Source organism: Wasmannia auropunctata, unplaced genomic scaffold, assembly GCF_000956235.1.
Source record: "Wasmannia auropunctata unplaced genomic scaffold, wasmannia.A_1.0 LD335737.1, whole genome shotgun sequence".
Classification (NCBI taxonomy): domain Eukaryota; kingdom Metazoa; phylum Arthropoda; class Insecta; order Hymenoptera; family Formicidae; genus Wasmannia; species Wasmannia auropunctata.
In genome coordinates, this window is record NW_012027153.1 from 1,191,900 (window position 1) to 1,217,080 (window position 25,181).

Consider the following 25,181-nt stretch of genomic DNA (forward strand, 5'->3'; position numbering starts at 1 on the left):
TAAAAAGCAAATTTTAATTAAATACTTTTCAAATATTACATTAAATTTTTTAGGTATTTTAAAAGTCGAGTTGTGACTTAAACAAATAATCAATATACGTAATTCAGTTCGAGAGATTTACAATTTTGTTTTATGTATTGTCCTGTGAGTCTTGTCTCATATCTCAAATTCTTTAGATGTAATCAATATGGATAACAATGTATAAAAACATATTGAGAATTTTAATTTTATTTTAATTTATGATAATATGATAAGTTTTGCAATATGTACGTATGATGTGTTAAGAGAGAAAACTGAGTAAAGAAGATTCATAAAATGTTCCGTATGCATGTAAACGTATTTTCACATTATTCTAAACGCGTATTTTGATGCGTACTTAAACCTAATAGATGTTATAATAAATTTTGATTATTCTTAAGCTGTTGTAATATCAAAAATTTTACATTAGAATTTTTGGCTCCAATTAATTTTCATGCAATTAATAACAGATAGGCAACATATTTTCTTTAACGTAGCACTACAATATACATTTATGTTCATATTTTTATTACTGGCAGGTAATCAAAAAATGTGTTTGTTTGTTCTGTCTTCTCGATAATAGGTTTTCGATTTACAGAACATTTCGATTGTTTTATGTAATAATTGACAGCGCACAGTTTTTAATCTGCATTACGACGCTTATACTAGCTTTAGTCAATTGGCGTACGCTAACTTGATAAGTACTTTGTTTCCATGTTTTATTTTTAAAATAAAAAACCGCACAAATTTTTTAAAATATATATGCTACATTAAAGATACAAAAATATTGCAATATCTGGAAATTGATGCTAAAAATCAATGGTAATATAATACAGTCAGTGGCACAAGAGTTGTCAGTAATTCTCTGAAATAAATCGAGTATATTAAAAATTGTGTCTATACATTCTCTTTCTCTCTTTCTCTTTTCAATAGCAAATTTTAATTGATTATTTTACTAGATACATAATGTAATATGTATGTTAATCATATAAACGAAAATTTGTTATAAACCAGCATTATTGCTTTCTAGTGTATTATATCTAAATATACATATAAAATATATGTAATAACAATGTCAAGGATTTGAATAAATTAATATTAATGCTAGATAAGAGGATTAACGAGACAATATAATAAGGTTAGAGATAATTATAGGATGACCGAAACATCATGGAATTAAAGATATATCTGTATTTGTCGTTTGCAAGATAGACCTGTTTGTCATTCGTATAGTATTTCGTGAAACACGGCTTTACACAATTTCTTGAGCGTGACTGTAATTCTTAGGTTACACAGCGCAAGCTCTATTAGCTTGCAACACATGCGCGTATGTCGGGTGCATTTGGGCAAAATCCGTTAGTTCAACATTCCGGGTAGTCACGTGGCGCATTTACGGCGTAACTTTCCAGATTAGATCTGGCGCGCTACATACGTCTATATCCACATGTGGATTCAAGTCGAGAGAGCGTAGATAGAGGTCGAAGTAAAGTAAAAGGTGCCGCGAAAGGGTAGCGGTGGGCGCGTAAAGCCGCTTTCGGAGGGAATATTCGTTGGTAAAGTTTGCCGGCGAAATGAAGTTGGTAAGTTTTTAAATTTCGCCGTGCCAACCCCGGAATATAGATCCTTGGGTAATCTTGCGCGAATGTCCTCGCGCCCACAATGCAGCTCCGGATCCTTCGAATTCGCCCGCGTCGCGCTCAAAACTTTTATTCCCACACGTAATAAATCTTCAAATTTATTACACGTAATAAGCGCATCAAATTTATTCGCGCGAGCGCGTGGATTCTTCAGTCAAACTCAATTCTCTGGGCAATAATACACTCGTTTCTCATAGTAAAGATATCAAATATTTATATATATATATATATATGGCATCTCATAAAATACTGCTTGACAGGATATTTCTTAAATGCTGTCCAATGTTTTAGGAGTTCATTTTTTAAATAACTTTAGGATACAAAGCTTATATACACCCATATTGTCTTAGTTTTAGAGGTACAAGACGTTAAAAATTCTATAAAATTATGCTTTTCTTATAATCTCTTAAATTAAATAAGAGATTTTTTTTTACAAATTGGCAGGATGTCTCCTTGAGTTTTTACCTATAATTGCTGTTTTATATGTACAATATGCATAGAAAAAAAGTTTAGATAATACAATTCGGCCGACCGAACTTGTATATATGCCAATGCACAGAATCATTTTACAGGTAAAAAATGTAAGTGCTGTCTATTCACTAGTCCGAATTTGAAAAAGAAATTACTAAAACGAGACCTTTAAAGTTACACGTTCTTTTTTTTCATAAAATAACCTTTAAAATAATCTCAATGTAATCAACTCAATGATCAAAATATTGGGCAATTTTTAAGAAATATTCAGCATAACAAAAAATAAATCGGAATACTTTGTTTTTCATTTATATTACATTATAGAAAGTTGTAAACAATTTTTGAAATTATAACGTATACGTTTGACATTATATTAAATATGAATTGCCGTAAATATAAGCTGCGCGTGCATGTGAATTTTAGCTCGGCAACTATTAACCTCTTAGCCTTAGCGGAAAGTGTATATATGTACGCTCTGAAAAAGTAGCTTCTCATTTGCGAAATACATATGTATACGTACGCCCGATCGTCAATGGGAAAGTCGTATGTGCGATTATTTTTATTTCCGCACATAGCGAACGATTTTCACACAGCCGCATAAACATATAACTGCGCGCATGTGAATTTTAGCTCGCAACTATTAACCTCTCTTAGCGGAAAATGCTCTGAAAAAGTACCTTCTCATTTGCGAAATACATTGCATACACATACGTACTCGATCGTCAATAGGAATCGTCCGTGTACACCGATTATGTTCCGCACGCAGCGAGCGATTTTCAGCTGGAATGCCCTTTGATGCCCTTCAGTTAAAGAGTCAAATTCACTTTAGCGAAACGCGCTCGGAAAACAAATGCGCGTCGCGCGACTACTTTACGCCGCCGGTGTGTGACTTTATTCCGTTGGCAGCAGTGCAGGTTGATTTTTTAATCGGCGACAACTTCAGTTGCGCGGGTGCGGGCGGTGCGGCGTCGCGTCAGCTACTTGCGAGACTGATTCGGAACGATGAGTTCAACTCCCGCAAGACTCCGGAATGCTCTCAAATCGGCGCGGTATTGTCGCCGACGTGCTAACGTGGTCAGTATATATTGTGGGCGAACGGCTTGCGAATGTAAATGTCGTTAAAGAGGACCGCGGCCGGCCAGCCTCCTTGGGGTAGAAGACGCTCTCCGGACTCATTTCGCATTCGACGCGTCTCGCTGCCGCTCGCACCGGCCGCGGTGCGGCGCGGCGGCGCGGCGACGCGACGTTCGCGTGTATATTTGTTAACAATTCCCGGAAGATAGTTCGGTGGCGAAGCCATACTGCGGTAACGCGCGCGCGGACATTCGGACACAGCCCGAGGGGGCCGCTGGACCGTCTCCGTCGTAGCAGCACAGCGTCGCGCCCCCTCCACCCCCCCTTCACCCGCCGCACTCTCCGGCCCCTTCCCCCCAAGGACGGTAAGGTTTGCGCTTAGTTGCGGCTTAATGTGCGCCCTCCTTGCGAGCTAGGCGCACGTCGTCGCGCTTCGAAGTTCGCTTATGCGATGGTGCGGGTGGTTAGCGAACTTAAAGTCAATCTTGGGTTATGCAAACGCTTATGCTTGGTAAAACGCTTGCTGCGGGCGAGATTCCGGTAACTCGCCGGAGAGCAGAAAGGTGCGAGGAAGGCAGAGAGAGAGTGTCGACAGGCCAGGGGGATAGAGAGAGAGAGAGAGAGAGAGAGAGGGCGGAGATAGAGAGGGAGCGTATAGAGGGAAGAGAGAGAGAGAGAGGGGGGAGGGGGGAGAGTGAAGGAGAGAATTGGCTCTGATATAGCGTGTTTTCGAAAGTTACAGGACCCATCTGCCAGCGATTTCGCAGATTGACCGCTCCAACCTAATCTGACCGTAGCTCCGGGGTTATTGATGGATTTGCATAGCGAGGGGAGGAAAGAAACATCGAATAGACGGCGTACACGGTGGTCTTAATTGGATCGAATTGCGCTCTGGCTGCGGTTCACTTGCTTGTCACGTATTGTGCGCGTGTTACGCCGGCGCATATCATTGTTATAGGCGATCGTTACACGCTCCGTTGTACGTGTAAGCTACGATTTTTACGAGCGAATCGAATCCGCGTAAAATGCACCACGGGGAAAATGTCAGAGTGAGTATGGAGAAAGCTTATTTTGATATTTATGACAGTATTTTGGGGATATTTTTCGTTTTATGCGATATTGAAATCCTCTATAAGCATTATTTTTTTTGTTTTACGATTTCTTTTTTTTTTTTTTTTTTTTTCGTGATCGAAATTTATTGTTCATGATCTTGAGCATTAGTAATTAAATCTCTTTCTATTTTGACAGAGTATATAACATGTATACTATATAATATAATAATCTATTAAATATTGTTTACAATTCAAATCAGTTTAAACAAATTAGATTAATACAATAAGAAGAAGTGTCGACAGACAGGGAGAAAGAGAGAGAGGACGGAGATAGAGAGGGAGCGTATAGAGAGAAGAGAGCGAGAGAGGGGGGAGAGGAAAGAATTGACTCTGATATAGCGTGTTTTCGAAAATTACAGGACCCATCTGCCAGCGATTTCGCAGATTGACCGCTCCAATCTAATCTGACTATAGCTCCGGGGTATATATAAAATAGTAACCGATAATAGTAACTGATTATCTTTAATACCTATAAATTAATATTCGATTGCTACAAACTTTTATTTTTTTTGTGTGGATGCATTATTACTTAAAATACTTTCTGAAATAATTTTCTAACATTGTTGCTAAACAAAATAATGAAAATTTTTATACCTTTAGATCGATTATAGATAACAAGATAATTTAAAAAAGAATTATAAAATTTGAATATATATTAATAGTCTCTCTCTCTCTCTCTCTCTCTCTGTCTCTGTCCCCTTCCCTCCTTCTTTCTGTCTTCTTTTCTTTCTTTTTTCAGAGAGAAAAAAATCCTTAAAAATTCGCGATTTGATAATACTTAATTACACACAAGGCATGCAATAATAAATGACGCTATTATAATTTACGCGATCAATATGTCAAATTGTTCTTTTCCAAACAATTCGTTCAACGTAGAAAACGAGATTCAGTTGAAAAGCGCATTGAAAAGCAACTCGTTCAAAGGGTTTCGGTGCGAAGCAATAGTTAAATTAGCTTTACAGCATTTCCCTTCTCCGAACTCTCTTCCAATCTCTGCTATCGATGTTACATTATATTATACGTATTGTGTGTACGATATAAACTCGACCATGATGAGAGATTTTTATGCCGACGGTACGTTTTAACGAAGCAAATCTCGTAAACGCGCAAAAAGATGTTCTCATTATGTATTCACTATTAAATTGAATAACACGGTTATCAGAGAAAAAATCCGATGGTTCTTCCTTATCTTTCCATTTGTCCGTTTTACAAATTGACATTCGAAAATGTTTTCAACCTTTCCTTGTTCGTCGATTCATTCTTAGACTTTATACGCGAATCCGTTATTTCACGTAATTTTTTAAATCGCGTGAAACCACTATTTGCTACTATTTCATGATTAAATTCTTTGCTTGACGTTTATTAGGGCACATTCTAGTAAATGCGGCTCATATTTAGTTGCGCAAGAAAGCTTTAGTTGCACAAACATATTTTATGCAAATTTAATGTAAAAATTTAGTTTTCATAAAAATGATGGACGAGTAAAGTACGCGAAAACAATTCAAAAATTAGGATAATTGTAAATTATGATAATTAAAAGTGAAAAAATTGTGAATTGTGAAAACAGAAAGCTTTGAAATCTTGTAAGTTGAAATGATTAGGAATTAAGAAAATTGAAAGTTGTAGACAAGTTAATAGTTAAGACTTTGGATTTTTTACTCTTTGAAATAGATTTTTAAGTATTTTGATTCTTTTAAATTTCTCTCTCTCTCTCTCTCCCCCCCTTGTCTGTCTCTTCCAAACTTTCACACTCTGAGTGATATCGGAGTTATAAGCTGATTTAGAAATATTATTTTAATCGTGATTAAATCATGTCTAAACGGTCTAAATAAAAATTTATAATTTTGTTATATGTTTCGCGCTAAATGTAACTGTAAATCTGCGCTTTAATTAGAAGTGTTTACATTAAGAAAAGTATTTAGAGTCAAACGATTTTAATGTCTGAAAATAAATATCTAGGTTAAATACAAGTTACATCATACTAGTGCTGTTTAATAATCAAACATAATTATGAGACAATTTCGACTTTCGTTCAATCGAGTAGCGCCAATTTCGTGACGGTTTGTGGTCGATAGACTATCCGTTACCATGGGACACGAGTGGTAAATATCGTTCGACATTAATAGGTCAAGCCATGTGACAAAATCAATTCAAGTGATATTTTATTTTATGTTTTTTTTTTGTATGTTTTAGTCTTTATATATATATATTTTTTTTTATCGACGGTCTCGGCACGATTTCAAAATTCCTCTCGAGTTACGTATATCCGCTACGTCGGTCTGCGGGGAGGAGCGTGTGTAGTTCGCATCATCGCTTCTGCATCGAAAAGCGGAGAAGGCTGTTGGTTGTTCGTGACAAGGTACGCCCCAGCAAGAAACGTGATTCCAATTGAAATCTTCGGCCGAACTTCTAGCGGTCATTCGTCTTTGTCTTGGAAAGCGCGAGTCATACGTAAATCGAAAAAACATCGTATTTTTCTCACTCGGTTTTCGACATTCGGACATTTGTAGCAACAAGCGTTTAAACGTTTCAGTTTCCATGAGAAAATACCATTTTCACTTTACCGACGTATTTTAATTATTTCTGGAAAACTTCATTGCCAATTCAATTCACATTAACCCTAGAATTATATTATTTTCCTGGGACTAATAATAATTTTCCTCGACATATATAATTTTGTATAACTTAAATATTAAATCTCCTTTTATATTATGACTTTAAAAATGAATCACTTTTTCATTTTTATAAGTAAATATTATAAAATGAATTTCAAGGCAGCGTGTCGCTATTTCTTTCTCTCTCTCTCTCTCTCTCTCTCTCTCTTTCATTATTGTAGTTTTTATGCAAAATTAAAAGATCCATTTAATGAAACAAGAGAGAAATAGGGATTATAGTAATGCAGTGTCAACTTAATCGATTTCTGTTGCGGTAATTTACGAATTTTGCTATTATATGCGCTATTATTAATAGTTCAAAGACCGAAATACATATTACAAAGTTACTATTTCAATAGATTAAATGCGCGTTTATCGATTTCGGCATTATGCACAGTTGGCTCGCAAAATGATGCCGATTCCACGCGTCACCGAGCGTTAATCACTTCAACCTGAATAAAATTACGGGTCGTTTTGTGTGGAGCGTCCGTGCGCTGAATTGTGCACCACTAATTACCGTTGCGTTCTCGCCGTTGTTATCCAACCATGCGGCGGACGAATACGTGCATTTATCTCCCCGGTTTTAGCTTTGCGAATCTCTTACGAATAATAGTCGGGAAAGACCGTCGTTAAAATATAAAACAAATGACATTGAACGAGTAAAAAGAAAGATGAATTCTCATTAAAGATATTAACAGATATTCAATCTTAATCGCTTTGAGCGCACATATTGTAACATTTTGCAGCACTATAAAATATCTAAACTAGTAATGTTTTAAATATTTCTTTTATTCATTGTATTATTAGTAAAACATTACGTTAATAAATATATAATATTATTATCATTTCTAATATTTAATTTGAAATTTAGTAAAATTAATTTTGTACATCGAGAGAAAATATCAGCAACGGTTTACGTCTCAATCATATTATATTAGGTGCAAAAGATGCGTTTTAAATACTTTCAATATTTTCTTTTTTATATTATTGGCTAGATATTAATTCACGTGTTGTATCCACGCGCTCATTTTACTTACGATGAATGATATTCGCTCTGAAATGTCGGCAGCTCAATAATTCTAGCATTCGCGTTATTTCTAGCGTCTAATTAGCGGATCATTTAAGTCAAGCTTCGCGGCTGCAGTCAACAATACGTCGCGCGTCTTAAGCTTTTAACGCTTTGATGCGCGATTCCAATTTGGCGAATCTTCCGCTCTCGCTGAATGGTATGCCTCGATGAATTTCGTGGCAATCAAGCTAATTCCTCTTTCGCGAATGCAATATTCTAGTATGTTAACGTTAATGAGGCCTCTGCAATCTCTAGTTATTTCAGTCAAGTAGTCAGAATATGTCGCAAACAAATTTTATTTCAAGAATCTTCCGTTTTTAGCTCATTAACATAATTGATTTTATCTATTTATTTTAGCTCTTTATAGATTCCATTACACGTATAATTAACATTTTATATTTGAATATGTACCAATTATACATTTTATTTTTAATCACATGATTATTCGTTGAATTTAAATAACAATTTGTAAGAGCTTTTTTTATTATAAATATATCTCAAACGCGTACATAAAAATGTTCACGAGCAACATGTCATTTCTCGGACAATAAACATGTTAATATTTCGAATTATTAAAAAATTGGATTATAAAACAAGATACAAAGAAAGACTTAAAAGAAAATAGCTTTAAGCTACAAAAAGTAAACTTCAAATTAGAGCAATATGAAAAAAAGTTTCTTATAATTTTAGTTATGATTATATTATTAAATAAAAGTTTTCAATAGAAATTAAAATACAACTTTTTCTATAAATAAGGGGAATAAAATATGAATAAAAGACGAAATTAGATTCGGTATTGCTTGGCTTATTATCTCGAATGTTTTTTTTTTTAAATAAAAATCTCTGGCATTGCTGGCAAAACGTAATTAGTGAAATCAATACTACCAAAAGATATTATAATGAAATAACTGAGCTTATAATACTGCAAACCGTTAGGCAATAGAAAAATAAAGTATTATTGGTTGTTCAGCGGGATCGTCTAAATACTCTAAATTAGTTTCAGACTAATTGCATTCGAAATCCGCTTAATTTCTCTCTATTCCGAGTCAAGAGGTTCTCAAGCCAATTGATTTTTATTTTCATCAATCAACCTCGTACCTTGGACCATCGTTCTGGTTCACCGCTATCATCGTAAAAGTCGAGTTAGTTTAATTAGTCTAGGAACTTGCACACACACAAAGACTTTGCAAAGTCGATCCGTTCCATCTATATAACGTTTAATAATGGATGAAAACGTAAATTGGAGTTAACTACATTTTAATATATTTTTCGTATTATTTCTATCTTTGTTTATCTTTTATTTTTATTTATCTATACATTTGCCAAACTATTTCGAATTTTTCGTATTTTTTAACTATTAAAAATTATTAATAATTATTAAAAATTTCTTTGCGAGTAAACGTTCTTTTTAAATATTTGTTATTTTTGGCTATAAAAGGTGTTCGGATGGTGTAAATGTGGTTGGCCATCAATGATCAACTACAATGCAAAATTCACCTCTGTAAACGATTAATGATTGGTCGGCGCTATTGATGTCGCGCTTGATCGACGTGAATTAGCTTCTTCGTAGCGAGCTTGTCATTAAATATTTGCGTATAATTGGCGAATAACGTTGCGTTAGAGGGCGAGCTAATACAAAATCTCAAAATCTCCAGAGACTACAGGTTAGCCGGCTTACTAGTTCGATATCGCGATATTAGTAGGATCTCTGAATAATTCATTTGGCGTTACTGTGCCATTAGTATCGTACTGTACAGAATTTGACGTAGACAGTTAATTTGACGCATAACGACTGAGATATTTAGCTGCACTGGGCATACGATTATATCATTCTAGCTTTCATTTCTCTCTGTTGTGTGAACACCAATCGCGTAAATGCAAATAAATGCTATCAATATGCAAATTATAAGTTAAATTTTGAGAAAAGTCTAGATATTCCAATAACATTATTAATAGTTAAAAATAGTAAAAATAACACTGCGATTCAACATGTCGATAACGCTAAATCATTCCATGCTTGTATCTAATTTAAGCAGAATATAATAATGAGTATTCGAATTGGTATTATCGGTCAAATCGTTGCAGACAATTAGGTATAAATAAAAAATAAAATACGCGCTTATATGCGAGAAATGATATTCTTTTAAATATAGCATTTACATAAATATAATTTTTTTTAGATTAAAATGAGTAATTGATTCAAAATATTAAGATATTTTTATTTGCTTAATTAAAGAATATTGAGAGATAAAACTGATTAGAGGAATAACAGACTAAACTTATAACTCTCTCTTGCAATTTATTTGAAAAATTAAAACAAATATAGGACCTAGGTAATAGTAATCTGATAAAATAAATATTAAGTTTATATTTATATTTCTTTATAAAGCAAAATTGTAAAATACAGAATGTTAAAGATATTTCAAGAGAAATGAATAACATTAGATAAATTATTAAAAAAGTTTGGATATTTCAAATAAAGGACAAATTCATTTTAATTTAATTATTTCAATTTATTTTAATCTGCCTGACTCATATTTTCTTTCATATTCAAGATTTTAAAAAGAATATCAATATTTCCATATATAATTACTATTTATTATTATCTATCGATTTAAATCTAAACAAAATCTAACAAGATGGATGCGAAATTTGTAAATGCTATCAGAAAAGTATTTTAAAAGTATTCGATCGTGCTAAAATGATTCGATTCTATTAACGATACCGTTGACTTGTTCATACGTGAATTCAATACGTGATAATGCCTCTTCGTGAGACCTTTCGATCAGCCAGCTCCCCTCCGTCGTCGCCGTTACATGCTTACGTTTGTAATCCTATAAAATAATTCCCCAAAAGAGCGGCTGTTCTTACGATGTTCTCCAACACGTTCTGCTCGCATCCGCTATCAGACACGGCCGATCGATCTGATTGAATCGCGACTCGGACGTGTCCTTGGTGCGTTTGCGGGAACACGCACAGTGGAGGCAAATGAAATTCCCAGCCTGTCGAAAACAAGTTTTATTTCGTGGCACTTCGGTCCGATTGGGGGCCGCGAAGGGGCGTTGCGGATTGTTGCGCTAGGCGAAGGGTTGCTGCGGTTGGGTGTACGAAGGGATGAAGTCGAGAGAAGAAGAGGGTTGGTAGAGCCTCTCCCCCCTCCTTTCCTCCTCTTCTCACTCGACGATGGGCGACGAGAGTTTCCATTCTTCGATGAAACTTCTTGGCAACTCGTTTGAACGCCACGACCAGCCTCTCCACTTTCTTCCGGATCTTATTTTGCTCGCCGCCGCCGTCGCCGCTGCCGCCGCCGCCGCCGCCGCCGCCGCTGCCGCTCGCGAAACTTTTCCCGATTCCTCGGAGGTGTAACATAATATTTTCGCGGCTCGGCTGGGGACCGCAAGAACCGCGCGTCGGAATAACGCGGTTATCGAGTTCCGGGATTTTAACGTTATCAAATTCGTTATCGTACTCAGGGCGATTACAAGGTTAGCATCGTGACGTTTTGCCTCGTAAGTTTTCTTGAAAAATCAATTAATGCATTGGTTGCTAAGAAGATCTGCTAGTTGATATGAGCGTACTGCTTTTTTCGAGCATTTTTGTGTTTTGTGGTTAGAAAAATTGTAAGCACTGTATCCCTTAAAATTCTATCACAATTAAAAATATGCTCAACTTAATTAATTAGACAAATTATTGTTAATACTATGAAATACTCTTATTTGCCGTCGCTCATGTGTATATACGTTTAATTTCTACACGAAAAAACTTATTATATATAACTAAACTTCTTTAGTTTGCCGTTGTGATCTCGTAGCCGATGCATTAAAGGATGAAGACGATATTTGCCAAGCGGATTCATTATCATTTAACGAAATCGTTACGCGATTGGGCTCGCTTCGCCGGAGAAGTCCGCGTCGAAATGGCGAAAGTGTGAAAACACGTTGTCGGCGGACTAATTAAATTTCTGCATTATTACGAGGACGGCCGTTTCTGCCACTCGGCGAGTTTTAATCTGGCAGAGTAATATCTTAGGCTACATTAGATCTTACCCTCCGCCCCACTGTTAGGGTGGCAGTCGGTTGAACGGGAAGATAAGGGGTTGGCAGAGGTGGTGGTGTGGCAGAGGCCCGGCATAAGCCGTCTGCCTGCCGGCTAATCAATGATTCAACTCGCCAATTACGGAGGCGCCTCGAAAAATATCCTCTCTCCACCCGTTCCCCTGCGTCTTCCTAGCACGTCTGAAATATTCACAGACCTTATCTCCCTTCAATTCTATCCTTCCGCCTTTGCCGTTTTGCTTGTACTTTAACGTATTTTTGAGCTTTCCCATTTCAACCCCTTTTTTAAACACCCGTTTGTGCCATGCCTGTAATGCGCCGCAAATTGTAACAATATCGAATGTTATCTGTCCAGGATTTGATGCACGGAATTAAAATAATTCAAACGATTTATATAATTATTTTATTACATGTAATAATTTTAGAGCCGTTAATTAATTAAAAGCGATAATTGAGTGCGCAGATTGTGAATATAGCAAATCATATATTTATTATTTTTATCACAAATAATGCATTTATTATCATGAGATGCATTTATCTTAGAATGCATATATCAAAGTAAAATTACAATAGAATTTTGAAATAAATTTGAACGTAATGGAATCTTGTTATCTCAAAATTATCCGTGCAATTTATATCGAGAACAAAATAAATTCCTATCATCTTGAAAATTTATCACGCTCTTATTATTCTGTATTTGTTATCGCGAAATTTTATTATGTTTAGGAATGTTAAAGTGTTTCGATTACAAGAGAGTTTATCCGGCAGGAAACGAAGCGGGAAAGCTCGTTTAGAAAAGTTCCGCCGATCCGCGAACGGCCGCGTGCCGCCTGCGTCGTTCGCGCTGAAGACTATTCACTGCCATTCCATCTCGAATTATTCTTTCGCAATTTAATCAACCGGTTATAAAAGAACTTGGCTTGACCTTACAACTTTATTTTTGCATCTCCACGATTCTCACTGGTTCTCCGCCGTTTTTCCTCCTCGGGCGTTCTAAATTAAATTTCCTTTACCTTCGATGCCCAAGTTTCGTGAGCGAGAGGAAGACAGTAAAGGACAGCCAAGAGCTGAGAGGAGAGGATGCGGGAGGAGGGCGAAAGAGGACGATGAGAGTAAAGGGGAGAAGGAGAGGGAGGGAGGGAAAACGGAAGGTAGTAGAAGTAAGAATGATGTAGAAGGAAGTTGGTGGGGGAAGAAGAGGGGACGGGGAGGGAGAGGAGAGAGAAAGCAAAAATAGAATGTACATAAAAAATACACGGCTGCAAGCGGTAGCTGCTTCTTGCCGTAGCCTCGGCTCGCTGGCATGAAAAATTCACTAGTTGCCCCGGCTCTTATTGCAATCTTCGTTCGTGGAATTCTCGCGAAATTTAGCCACCTGCAACAGGACAGAGGGCGGACGACCCTCTTCGATGTATACAAGCCCTTTCTTTCTTCCGCCGTGTTTCATCTCAAGAAGACGTCCCTCTCCGAGTGCTGCGAGTAGTATCAGAGACACAGAGGCTGGTATGGCCTTTTTCCTCCCCTCCTTCTCTTCCTGTGCCTGGAATGATTTTATTAAATTTGCTCTTATCATTCCGCTCGGCGGTAGCGTATTGGCCGAGACGACAGCGCTGTTGCTTGGTAACAGAGCGAGGTACGCGGCATTGTTCCTTTTATCATAGAGACGTACGACAATGGTATCGAGTCAAACACTATATACTAAATCAAATCAAGCTATGTATTAGATTGAACCATTATATGTTGCGTTCCACTGAAAGCATTTTTGTATTTAAATTAATAACCTGAAACTTTATAAAAAGCATTAAAATAATTATTTATGAGGAGAAGAAAGAGAGAGAGAGAGAGAGAGAGAGAGAGAGATTATACGAGAATTTAAAGTCGATATAATTTCGATTTATTTTAAACGCTATAGTATTAGAGAAATGATAAAAAATATATTTTTCTAGCAGAGCTTAAATCTGAGTTGATTTAAAAGAAAAGCTCGCGGAAGAATTAATAAAATTGTTTAAACTTACGAATAATTGTAAAAAAATTAATCAAATTGTGTTAGAGAAAAATGTAATCTTTTGATATTTACTTCCACATTTTTTTTATTCAACCAACGATCTTTTTTCTGTTACAGTGCCCGATCCCGATCGTGACCGTTCGTTTGATCGTTTGTGTTATCATCCACGTCTAATCGCCTTATCGTCCTTCAGTCAAAGTGAGAGTGCGCGAGTATCGAATTTGTGATTCTTCTCATCGCGATTTCTTCGTTCGCGTTCGGATTCGGGTTCGCGATCGCGTGTGTAGTGGCATCCAATGCGGCCGGACTGAGCAGCGAGGCGCGTAACTACTGGAGATTCGGACCGAGGCTTTCTTCACTCCCTTCGTCGTCCCGCACAGTTCCGCATTGCCAGGTAAGCATCACGGAAATGAGCTCGAGAGAGTATATTTCGCGCGGGCAATGCGCGTGAAACGACTCGCGGCGTTTCGCGGAAGTAGGATGGGAGGGGGGGGGGAGATGGCGAGGGGGGCGAAGAGGGTGACGCCGACGCGGCGACGGATAGTTTGCAAAAACTTGGTTAAGTCGCTTACAAAGAGGCAAAGTGACTGAGTCGGAGTAAAGCGAAACGCCGCGCTAACTTCGGAGCACTTCGTTATAAAGTTGGGAGTTGAATAATGTATTTTTATTATTTACCCGAAGCATGCCGCGGTGCCGCGCGGCCGTGGTGATATATCGGATAAAGTCGCTTGTAATTTCCGGCGAACGTTAACTTCCCGCCGAAAGAAATCACACCGGATCACGCCACAACTTTCTTCAACGCGGGGATATTTATACGCCTGTACGAAGAGTCGGTTCGTGCCGCACGCAGGACGTGTTTATTTGCAAAGTTTTGCCCTCTTGTTCATTAAGATTTTTTTTAACAATCTATACAAGTAAAATTAAATTAATGCGTTACATGAAAATAGAGATAAAACTCAGGTAAAAAAGTCTTAAAGAAGTAGTATACCAAATATTTTTTCCATATCCTACTCAAGGATCTAGCAAATTTATCCATTAACAAGTACATAAATAAGGAAACACAAAACTTTTTAAATTAGTTGTTTAATATATAAAAATTTTAAAATATTGCTATCAAACCATAAGAATGTTTAATGATCTTTTTATCGTTATTCAGTTCGTAAACTATCAGAAGAAATTTTTATAAAATTATTACTGACTATAGAATAAAAGAGGCCTCTGAAATAGTTTTGATATTATATACCGTAATTTTTTCTAAACGTTTTTTATTATTTAAAGCTGTAAACTAAGTCAATAACCAATGCTGATTAATAATCGACAATAATCGTAATATGCAATACGGTCAGTGTTGATTGTAAAAATCGTTTTGTAGAAATAATTTTGTTGGACCATTAAAATAATTATTTAAGAAACTCAAGCATGATGAGCAATGCTGCACAAAGTTTTGACATTCTAGCTTGAGTGTCTTACATAATTATTTTGATAGTGCAACAATATTATTTTTAGATCCAGCTGAATTTTATGTACTTCAGCAAAACCGTTCTTCCCTTGTGGAAATAAATAACTCCAGCTTTATTCAATTTAATATTAATTGAAACAGTTTTAAGATAGAATTCATCTCATATAATATAAAATGTTTTTTATCTCATATTTTATTTATTTGCATGTCTGTATTGAAATCGTTCACTTGCACTTGAGTTTCCAAGCGATTTTGGAAGCTTCCTTTGTAAATGTATGTGATAATTAATTTACGTATCTTGACGTGAAGGTACGTCTTACCGAGGCTAACACGAAACACGCATGAAAGATCGAGCGCAAACGGCGTTCTACCATTAAGTAGTCGAAGCGGAGAAAACGCCGCCGCCCGCTCGATAATGCATCATCGCGTTGCACTATTTCACGGGAAAATGCGCCGGCACGTTTGTCGACGAACGATTAGCTCGCTCGCGCGACGTACACGCAAGGCGTAAATCTTGAGGCGCGACGCAGATTTAAGAGGCTCGTTTGCCGAGTGCGTTGCCGACCGATGCACAAGTACGAGGCCAAGTTGCGGTCTCTAATTTATAGGACAGCCGAGTCAAACTAGAGAGCAGTTTTTTTGCTAGTAAAGATTCCCCGAATTTAAGCCCGAATGTAATTGACGTCCGGTCCTGTCCTCACATTTTTGTCCTTCTCGTTCTCGTAACAGCTTTAGTTAGTAACTCGCTTAGGTCTAGAATAGTCCGCGCGCTCGCCAGGTCAATTTGCTTTGCTTCGTTGCATTCGTGGTTGGAAGTAATGAAAGAGAGAGTGGCAAAGAGAGGGAAGAAGAGGGAGGAAGAGAGAGAGAGAGAGAGAGAGAGAGAGAGAGAGACGAGATGAGAAAGTGCCGTCAAATGCAACTTTCGCGCACCTGCAAGTATTATAAAAGCATTGCTTTCTGAAGTTACTAAGAAGAAAATTAACGCATTATTATTAATGCTTATAATATGTAATTAATAATTTAATTAATAATTTAAAGAATAAACGAGAGAAAACGACGTGTAAATAAGATCTATAATTTTTTGCCGATAGTTCATTTTTTTCTTGGCAATGAAGTTCAAGTTTCGATGATTATAAGATTGTGATTTAATATCACTAATTGCCATGAGTCGCGTGTTTGAAGACGAATCGACGAAGGATAGAATGCAAGCAATGTGCACGTGTAATTGGGAATGCAATATGACTTCAGAAATGTTCGGCCTTTGAGGGACACACTGCAATTTTTTTTCTAGCACCGTTTGCGCTTCCGCGCGGCACAGTTCACGCACACATTCATACCTACGTACACACGTATGCGTCTATAGCAAACGAAATGGAATTTTAAAAATTGAATCGCCGAGACTTGCGCTTTACGCTACCGGCGTATTACAAAAGCGCGAGGGCAATTTCATTCATACGTAATAAGATGGGCGCATCTGGCGCCACGCACATAACGGATGCCTTGTCATCGCTTTTCGGAAAAGCCGAGCTGTTTTCGATATTAAGGCACTTCGCGTTATTTATAAACTATTCCCATCGTCGTCTCTCCTTTCGGGCCTTTTTGTCGTTCTCTTTCTCTATGCCCCCTCACCTTCCCTCTTTCTCACTTTTCCTCTCCTTCTAGCTCATCCTCTTCCCGGTATCCGGGTTGGAGAGAACAAGCGTATTAGATATTCCGTTATAAAGAGGCGGCATAATACCGTGCGGCCACTACGCCACGGCACGGGTGGGCAAAACAGCGCGGTGGACCAGGATGAGGGAGACGGCGCGGCGGGGATCGGCTGGTTGTGAGGTCTGCAACGAAAATTAGCATTTTTTCCATGCGACCGACCTGCGTAGCTAATATCGCGGATATAAAGAGGCAAGCGAGTGGTGGCTGGAGGGGATCTGCAGCGAAAGAGGGAAGGGGATGGCCTGAAAAAAAGCAGGCGTATTTACTGCGGAAAGATTAACGTGTAACGAGCTACCGTGAACAAGCTGACGTTAAAGCTTTTTACATAAACGCACGCTCAGTTTTTGATCGCGCTCACGCTTCGCCAGTGTCCATAGACACGGCTCTGTGATCGTTTCATTGTGCCTCCTACGATACGATAGTACACGCGATTGTAGAAAGAGAGAAAAAGGGGCGCTATATCGATTTTCGCCGGAAACAACGCGGCACATTGGTCGAACGCTCGCGTGTTTGCAACTCGCAATTTCGAAATTGCAAACGCGTCTCTATGCAAAAGCACGAAAATATAATTAGTTCGCGTATTACTTAGAACAAGAACGAAATCTATATAAAAGACCCGTTATGAACGATAAAGCCGAATAAATCGTGATCGTTTCTGGGAAAAAGTTCTATTTATTTTGTCTTTTATCAGAATTGTATTTGCTTTCTTATATAAATAATTGTAACAATGAGACAATTTTAGTAATAGTAAAATAACAGTATACATACAGTATACTTTTTTATTACACGTCGTATGCTTTTAAATCATACCTTATTTCAGTTGCTATACAAGCCTCGGAATCTAATACATTATTTGCATAGTCACATCGACAAACTTTCGGTATATTTTTCAATTTCCGCACTTTAAGATAGCTCGTCGCCTGGAAAAGCATATGCGAATCTGTAGGTTACACTTGTTTTCTTTTATCCCTAGAAATCTCCGAGCTTTCCGGAACCTCAACGTTTCGTGCTATATTTGAAACCATCTCTCAAGTATAATGCGGGAATGTATGTGCACAGCATACGTGTGCATGCAATTCTTTTGTACATTTTTTTTGTATTAATTATCAGAATTTATAAATATTAAGCTTACTTACAATGGAACACAGGTGTGTCCCTTCCTTCGATTTTAATAAGCTTTTGATATGTAAAATACAAACAAAAATAAGAGGCATATTTTTTTATAAGTGCATTCTCGTATGCTAAAGGAGTGAAATCCTTGAAACAAATTGGTTTTTTTCTTTCTAGGTAAATATTGTCTAAATCAGAGATATGAAAAAATATTCTAAATAAAAGTTTTACGTTTTCAAGTGCGCTTTACAATGCATATGAATTTTTAAAAATATCATATTTTTCAGGTCTCTTCCACTCTCATTCTTAATTTTCAAAAACTTAAATGCACCGTTGTAAAGTGTACATGAAACCGTAAAACTTTTATTCAGAACATTTTTCCATATTCTTGACGATTTTAGACGAACTTTTCTTACAAAGAAAAAAATGGTTTGTTAAAGAGAGGGTATTACCCCTTTAAAATGCGAGAACGCACTTATAAATAAAAGGAACAGATGTCTGTTATTTTTGTTTATGTATTTTAACATCCGAAGCTTATTACAATCAATGGTTGTGTTTTCTTGTTAGATTTCCAATAAAAAAATTCCAGGTGCTTATTATTTAAAGTTAAAAACAATATTTTTTTCTTGAAGCACAAAAACAGTACGCGGTTTTTGTCACGTAACATATTTTTGAAGAAGGTCAATTTAGTATTCAAATTTTTAACATAAAACTGAATGTGTCGGTGCTCATAATACAATTTTAACTCGCATATCTCATATGAAATTAATCTAATGAACATTGTGCAGTTGTGTACCATTTTGCATCACTCACCGGTCAATTATCGTGCAACGAACAGCAATGAACATGTGTTCCTTAAGCGAACAGCTGGTAGTAGTTTATTGCTAGTGATCAGTAGAATCGGAAGTAGTCTGACATGTGCTCAAAATCATGACGGCGGATTCGCGGGCTATTTGTCAGATTAACGTAATTCACTCTTTAACGCTTGAAATTCGATGAGTTTAATCGATATCTCGCGATGACGGTGAAATATTAACGTAGCGGCGGGGCGATGTATCATGCTCATTTCGCGAAAACCATCTCACTACGCCGAAATGGCGTGTCGAGTGACGAATTGCAAAACTAGATAAACGCTTCGCGCGACATCGAAACGCATGGGCATCATGCTCCCTCGTGGATACGCGGCCGCAACATTTACTATCGGCTAGCATTTAATAATTGATTAATCGGATGATTACGGGACGGATCGAATGATAATGCTGCATTATTTAGGGTAATCAACCTACATTATTGAGTGTCTGGCGAAATGCGGTTAACACCATGCATGTTTCAAAGGTGCGACGTAGATTCAGTTGGCGTAAAATACGATTATACCTTTCCTGTGCTAACAGCGTGCTGATTAAGATTTACATGTAGGTATTGATATGTTAAACTTTTATCCCTGAACAGTCGCTAATATCTTACTAATATCTTATTAGTATCGCTTATGACTATATAATCGTGTACTTGTGACGGAATTGTTCGGATGCATAAAAATTTAAAACGTTCAAGAAGTGAATAATGTGACAACTGTACACTTTAACTTTTCATTCTACCGTCTTCGGTAGAAATTAATCCACAAAAATACGCAATATTTTTAGTTGTGTAAAGATGACCCCCTCTACTATTAATTATTGAGAATGGACTACCAAACGTCAATAAACAACCACCAAACGAATGCTTACAGTTATAATTACTTACGCGGTCTGGAAAGTCATATTTTGCGAAAGGAGGGGCCAATTTCACACGCGTATGTCTTTTTTTCATATTAATTACAATTTTAATTATTAATTATCGAGAATGGACTACCAAATACTACCAAACGACCACCCAATCGAGTGATAATGGTCGTTTTCGAATTTACAGCAGTGGAGGGGAGCCAACTTCACACAGCTAATATTTCTACGACAATTTCTAATATCTAATACTTTATCGGTTGAATTGCAGAACGACGCGACAAATAACATTATTAAATATTATTTAAAAATGATAAAAATGATAATGAGAAACGTAATATTCGTGGCGATCTGAAGCACAATGAGCCCTTCCGCATGTTCGTTAATTTTCTTTACTGGCATTTTACACTTCCGAACTTTCGCACTTTAGCGTGCACGAATTATCGCTCGGCCTGTGGCTTAAAAATTCTATTTTTGGCCGTGCACAAACTCGTTCCGGCTTAACACGAAAATTTCTCCGTTGACGCGGGATAAAGTTCGCGACACCTCTTAGTCCTGGCAACCTCCCCTTAGTACCTCGGTAAGCCTGTTATTCGGCTACGTGCGGTTTAAAAGCGACCGCTGAACCGGATCGCCGTTCGTAAATGCATTGTGCGGGGAATAGGTGCACGTACGGCGGACGTACGTGGATCATACGGTTCCTATTGTCCCGGTCCCTTGTCACTCCGCGGTGTATCCCTTGATACCTGTGGGAAGGCACAAATGCTTTCGAAGAACACCTCGATCTATGTAACCGCCTGCACAACGCTTATATACGTGCCCACGTAGAAGGCGTCCATCAAGCACCCTCGCAGACGTACGGCAGCCTACTCTTCTGTCGGCGCCCGGCGGGTCCTCCTTTTCATCAGGCTGCTGTGAATTGAGAGGATACCGAAAGTATCTGTCGTTCGTACATATCGCGTTGATCACAGTCTCTAAATATATGGTCATATGTTATTTCTTACAAAAATTTTAAACTCAATACAATTTAATGTTCTGATAAAATATGTCTTAAATATAAATTTAGATTTAAAAAAATAAACGCGCGCAAACAAACATAAATAACTAGCTTGAACTTATTGTTGTGAATAACTAGTTTTAATGAATATAAACAGCATCGCCAATATGATGGCTTTTTTGCATTGGCAAAATATTTATTTGTGTTTTTTTGCACTTGTTTGCTTGGCTTTACATATAAAAATTCATTAACATTGAGTAAAGAAAGTTGGTAACAACCTATGGATGCTAAATATTTCTCATATAGAGAACATATAAAAAACCTATGTAATATTTTTTTCTGTAACCGAAATGAATCAGTTTAGATTCGTTAAGTTTACAGACTTATTGCGACATATATAAAAACCTTTTTATAATTTTTGAAAATGCTTTATGTCTGTAGAATGTTGCAGTTTCTGTAAAGATATTTATAAGTTACAAGTTGATTAACTTGATAATATGTAAATTAATCACAATTGGTGCAATATTTTGAAAGTAATTTTATAGATTATTTTATAAATTTTTGTAACATTTTACTAACGATGCTAGCGCGTTTCTAAAATCGATGCTATCGGTCCTCTCGAATGATCGTTTGTTCAAAACTTGCCGCTTCGCTCGATCGCCCTTGGGCGTTGCAACCATTTTACGGCAAATCGCGACAATCTTTCATCCTGCCGCTTGTAAAAAATGGCTGAAATAAACTAGACAATACATCATCGGCCCGGTCACACAATTTTAGATTCTCCACTTGAATGGTAACTTAATTTAGTTGAAATGTGTTATGAACTTTATTAAAGAATATGTTATAAATTTTATTACATGAAACAAAAATTTTCATGATAAATTTGTATAAAATTTTTTATTAAAAGCAATTTTGTTAAATTTAATTTAAAATTATTGTAAATTTATTAAAAACAATTTGTTTTAAGATATATTATAAATTATATCTTTAATTCAATTTATCTTAAAAATTACATAATATTAATATGCATATTTTGATATGGTTATGTTTAGTAATTGGCATATAATGGCAAATTCATTAAATTCCAAACTTAAATTATTTTTAAATTTTACGAAGCATTTGGCAAATATATATATTTTTAGTATATCGTATAGTCGGGGGAATAAAATAGACTCAATAAAGTTTCTTATAAAAGTTACGAACGAGGCCACGAAGCCGAATTTCAACTCGTCAGGAATATGAAATATGATCATAATTTCGCTTGGCAATTTTCAACCTCTATAACGAATTAATTAACAAAGTTATCTCGACTCTTTTACTAAATTAACCTCTCTCCGAGGAGAGTGTCTGTGAGTGCCTTTCTCGAGTTCATAGGTGCACTATCGTTCAGTCCGATGGTATATCGATTGTAACAGCCGATGGCGGTCGCGATTCGTATCGGCAAGTGTGATAAAGTCGGCACGCGTGCACAGACTTTGCTGTGTGCGAGTGTGATAAATTAGTCGGGCCTTCATAAACATTTCACAGCTGTTGCCGACACATCCAGAGTCCCACCCCAAACCCCCATCGGTACACCTCCATGTTGCAGCCGTCGATCCCTTTCCTCGCCTATCGTACCTCGCGTATTGTCCTGCATCCACGTATCGGACAGAGTGGGAAGAATGGTGACACCATTCGATACTTTATAGCCGCGGTTTGACTGGTGCCAGTGAATTTTTTCCGGTCGGCCCGCACGGACGCGGGCGCGAATGGAATCCTCACGGTATGATCAACGGATGTGTAATTTATCGACTGGAAGATTGGAAGTCCCCTCTTCCTTTCTCCACCGCAATAGATATCGACCATTCCTGTTGGAGAACGCATCGTATTCAATGGCTTCGGTTCATAAGGCTTCCTCAAAGAACTTCATTCTCTTTGCTACGGGGGAGCGAATTGCGCGGGATTTCCGGAAGTTCTGCGAATGTCAGTGTTTGCGGACTATAGCAGCTCATTAAAGCGTGGTTGAATACACCTAAGTCCGGCTGTATGAACCGAAGTTGGAATGAATCGCAGCAATCGGCTTAGTTAATTAATTCTGGTTAGCGCGATCCGATCTATATCATAACTTCAATTATAAATGAAAGGGAAGAGGATTTAGTCAATTAGGAGAAGATCTAACTGATATTAGTGTAACCCTTAATTAACTGACACCGATATCGCCGACTTTTATCTCTGAATTATATCTTTCGAATTATCTTTCGTTGCAATGCCGAGAATAGAAGATTAAATTTCAGTTATACCCTTGCGAGCAACGTCAATTAAATTTGGTACAAACAGGTCTTACGAATTTCGCTCTGATCGTGATAAAGTAAACTTCAAAATATCGTGCGGATAACGTCCTACGGGACAAAAATTATCGATTCTTGACATTACGTACGACACGTAAAATTAAGTACGACGCTGCAAGAGAGAGTTCAATGCCAATTAACGGCATTGCCGATGGAAGAAAATTGCGCTGGGAATTAGTTAATCGCGAATGGAGAACGTTTTAAAAACATTTTCATCCCTGGGGCTCCGTAACGGTCGACATCGAGATACGCTACTGACCAGCTGGCTGGGATTAAGTCCGTTTTCCTCGGCTGTTAATGGTAGGAAAAGGATGGAGTTGTGAAGGAAGAAAGGATACGTGAAGGGGTTGGAACGACGACGAGTGGTTCGGAAAAGAGAAAGAGAAAGACAGATACTTTGTCGTTCGAATTGGAGGCGAAAGTTCTGTTAGAACCAGGTCGTAATTCTCGCCGGGCGTTTGCAAAGGGACCAAAGAAAACGGGCTGGCTCGCAAACGGGAAAGAACGAAGGGCGATGGTAACCTAACTCTCCAACACGTTCCAGTAACGAGCTGTAAATCGTGTTTATGCTCTACGATTTATTTTCTGGATAGTAATTATGCGGATGTGATGAAAACATAAAAATGCAAAGATGAAACGAATTTTATAATAAGAGGATTTTTAATCATTTAAATTAATGTTTTTTATTCTTAGAAGATTTAAACTTTTATTTCTATGAAAGATCTAAGAATTATTTATATATATTATAATCTGAATATTCCATTCTAAACTATATTTAAAAAATTTTTATAATATTTAAAATAGCAAATATTATAATTCAACTTTAAAAATACATAAAACGTAATAAGAGCTATTTTTTGTTCCACAATTAATTCTTAATCGAAAAAATATATTTAAATATTTTTCTTCGAGAGAGTATTTCAAGAAATTTGCATTTTTTCCTTCGACTATTCTTTGTCTTATAAAAATTGACTATGAAAAAGCATTTCACTAATTAAAGCGTATTGTTGGTTGCGTATTCGCTGCTGTATATTATATGATTAAATTTTGGAAAGAGAAGAATACAGTATTGCGATGGAAAACGTTGGCATCCGTTGCTTTATAATGCGTAATTACCGAAGGCCGCTACAAAAGTTGAGCAAACTCACGGCCGCGGCGTAACGTTCGTGCTTTTCGGCCGGCCTTATTTGGGAGAGAATAATTAGTAAAACGAAAGTCGACGCAATGGGGTATAACGAGGGCAACCGAAACAATGTTCTTAAACCGCCCTTCCGGACCGGAATTCTGGCCACATCCGCTGCCCCGGGGTCCGGTGTAACGCAGACCTTCGCGCGCACGCACACACGCTGAAATTTGCATGCAGTTCCCCGTATCTATGAGGCGCCGTCCACATACCAAAATATAATCCGGTAGATTGTAATAGGCACGATATTAAATTTAGTTTGTCCGGAAACTCGGCAGTAAGCACACAGTCCGGGCATTAACTTAAACGCCACTGTTAAGCCGCGTAATTAATTATCGTCGGTTTGCTTATATACATACTCCCGGCGCCCGTGCGTTTCTACTTTACTAATTACAATACAACAATCAGGCGCCGCCGATCCGTCGAAAGGAAATGCAAATAGTACTTAACTCTCCGTGGGCTAATGCAACTTCAAAGTTACATTGACGCGTTCGATATGTTATCAATTTGAATCTACTCTCAGAAAGTATTTAAGATACGCCAGAAGTCTCATTTGATAATCTTTTCTATTCTTTCAATCAA

At 37.3% G+C, this 25,181-nt stretch overlaps 1 protein-coding gene across 10 annotated transcripts in view; it reads left to right on the forward strand.

The window, feature by feature from the left end:
• Positions 1-6,392: 6,392 nt before the first annotated feature.
• The window catches only part of LOC105456209 (CUGBP Elav-like family member 1), a 431,768-nt gene continuing 412,979 nt past the window's right edge, over positions 6,393-25,181 (forward strand). For all 10 annotated transcript variants that reach the window (XM_011700080.1, XM_011700081.1, XM_011700082.1 and 7 more), the window contains exons 1-2: positions 6,393-6,671; positions 14,213-14,489. The gene's annotated coding sequence lies outside the window, so the exon portion shown is untranslated. The remainder of the gene's footprint in view (positions 6,672-14,212; positions 14,490-25,181) is intronic.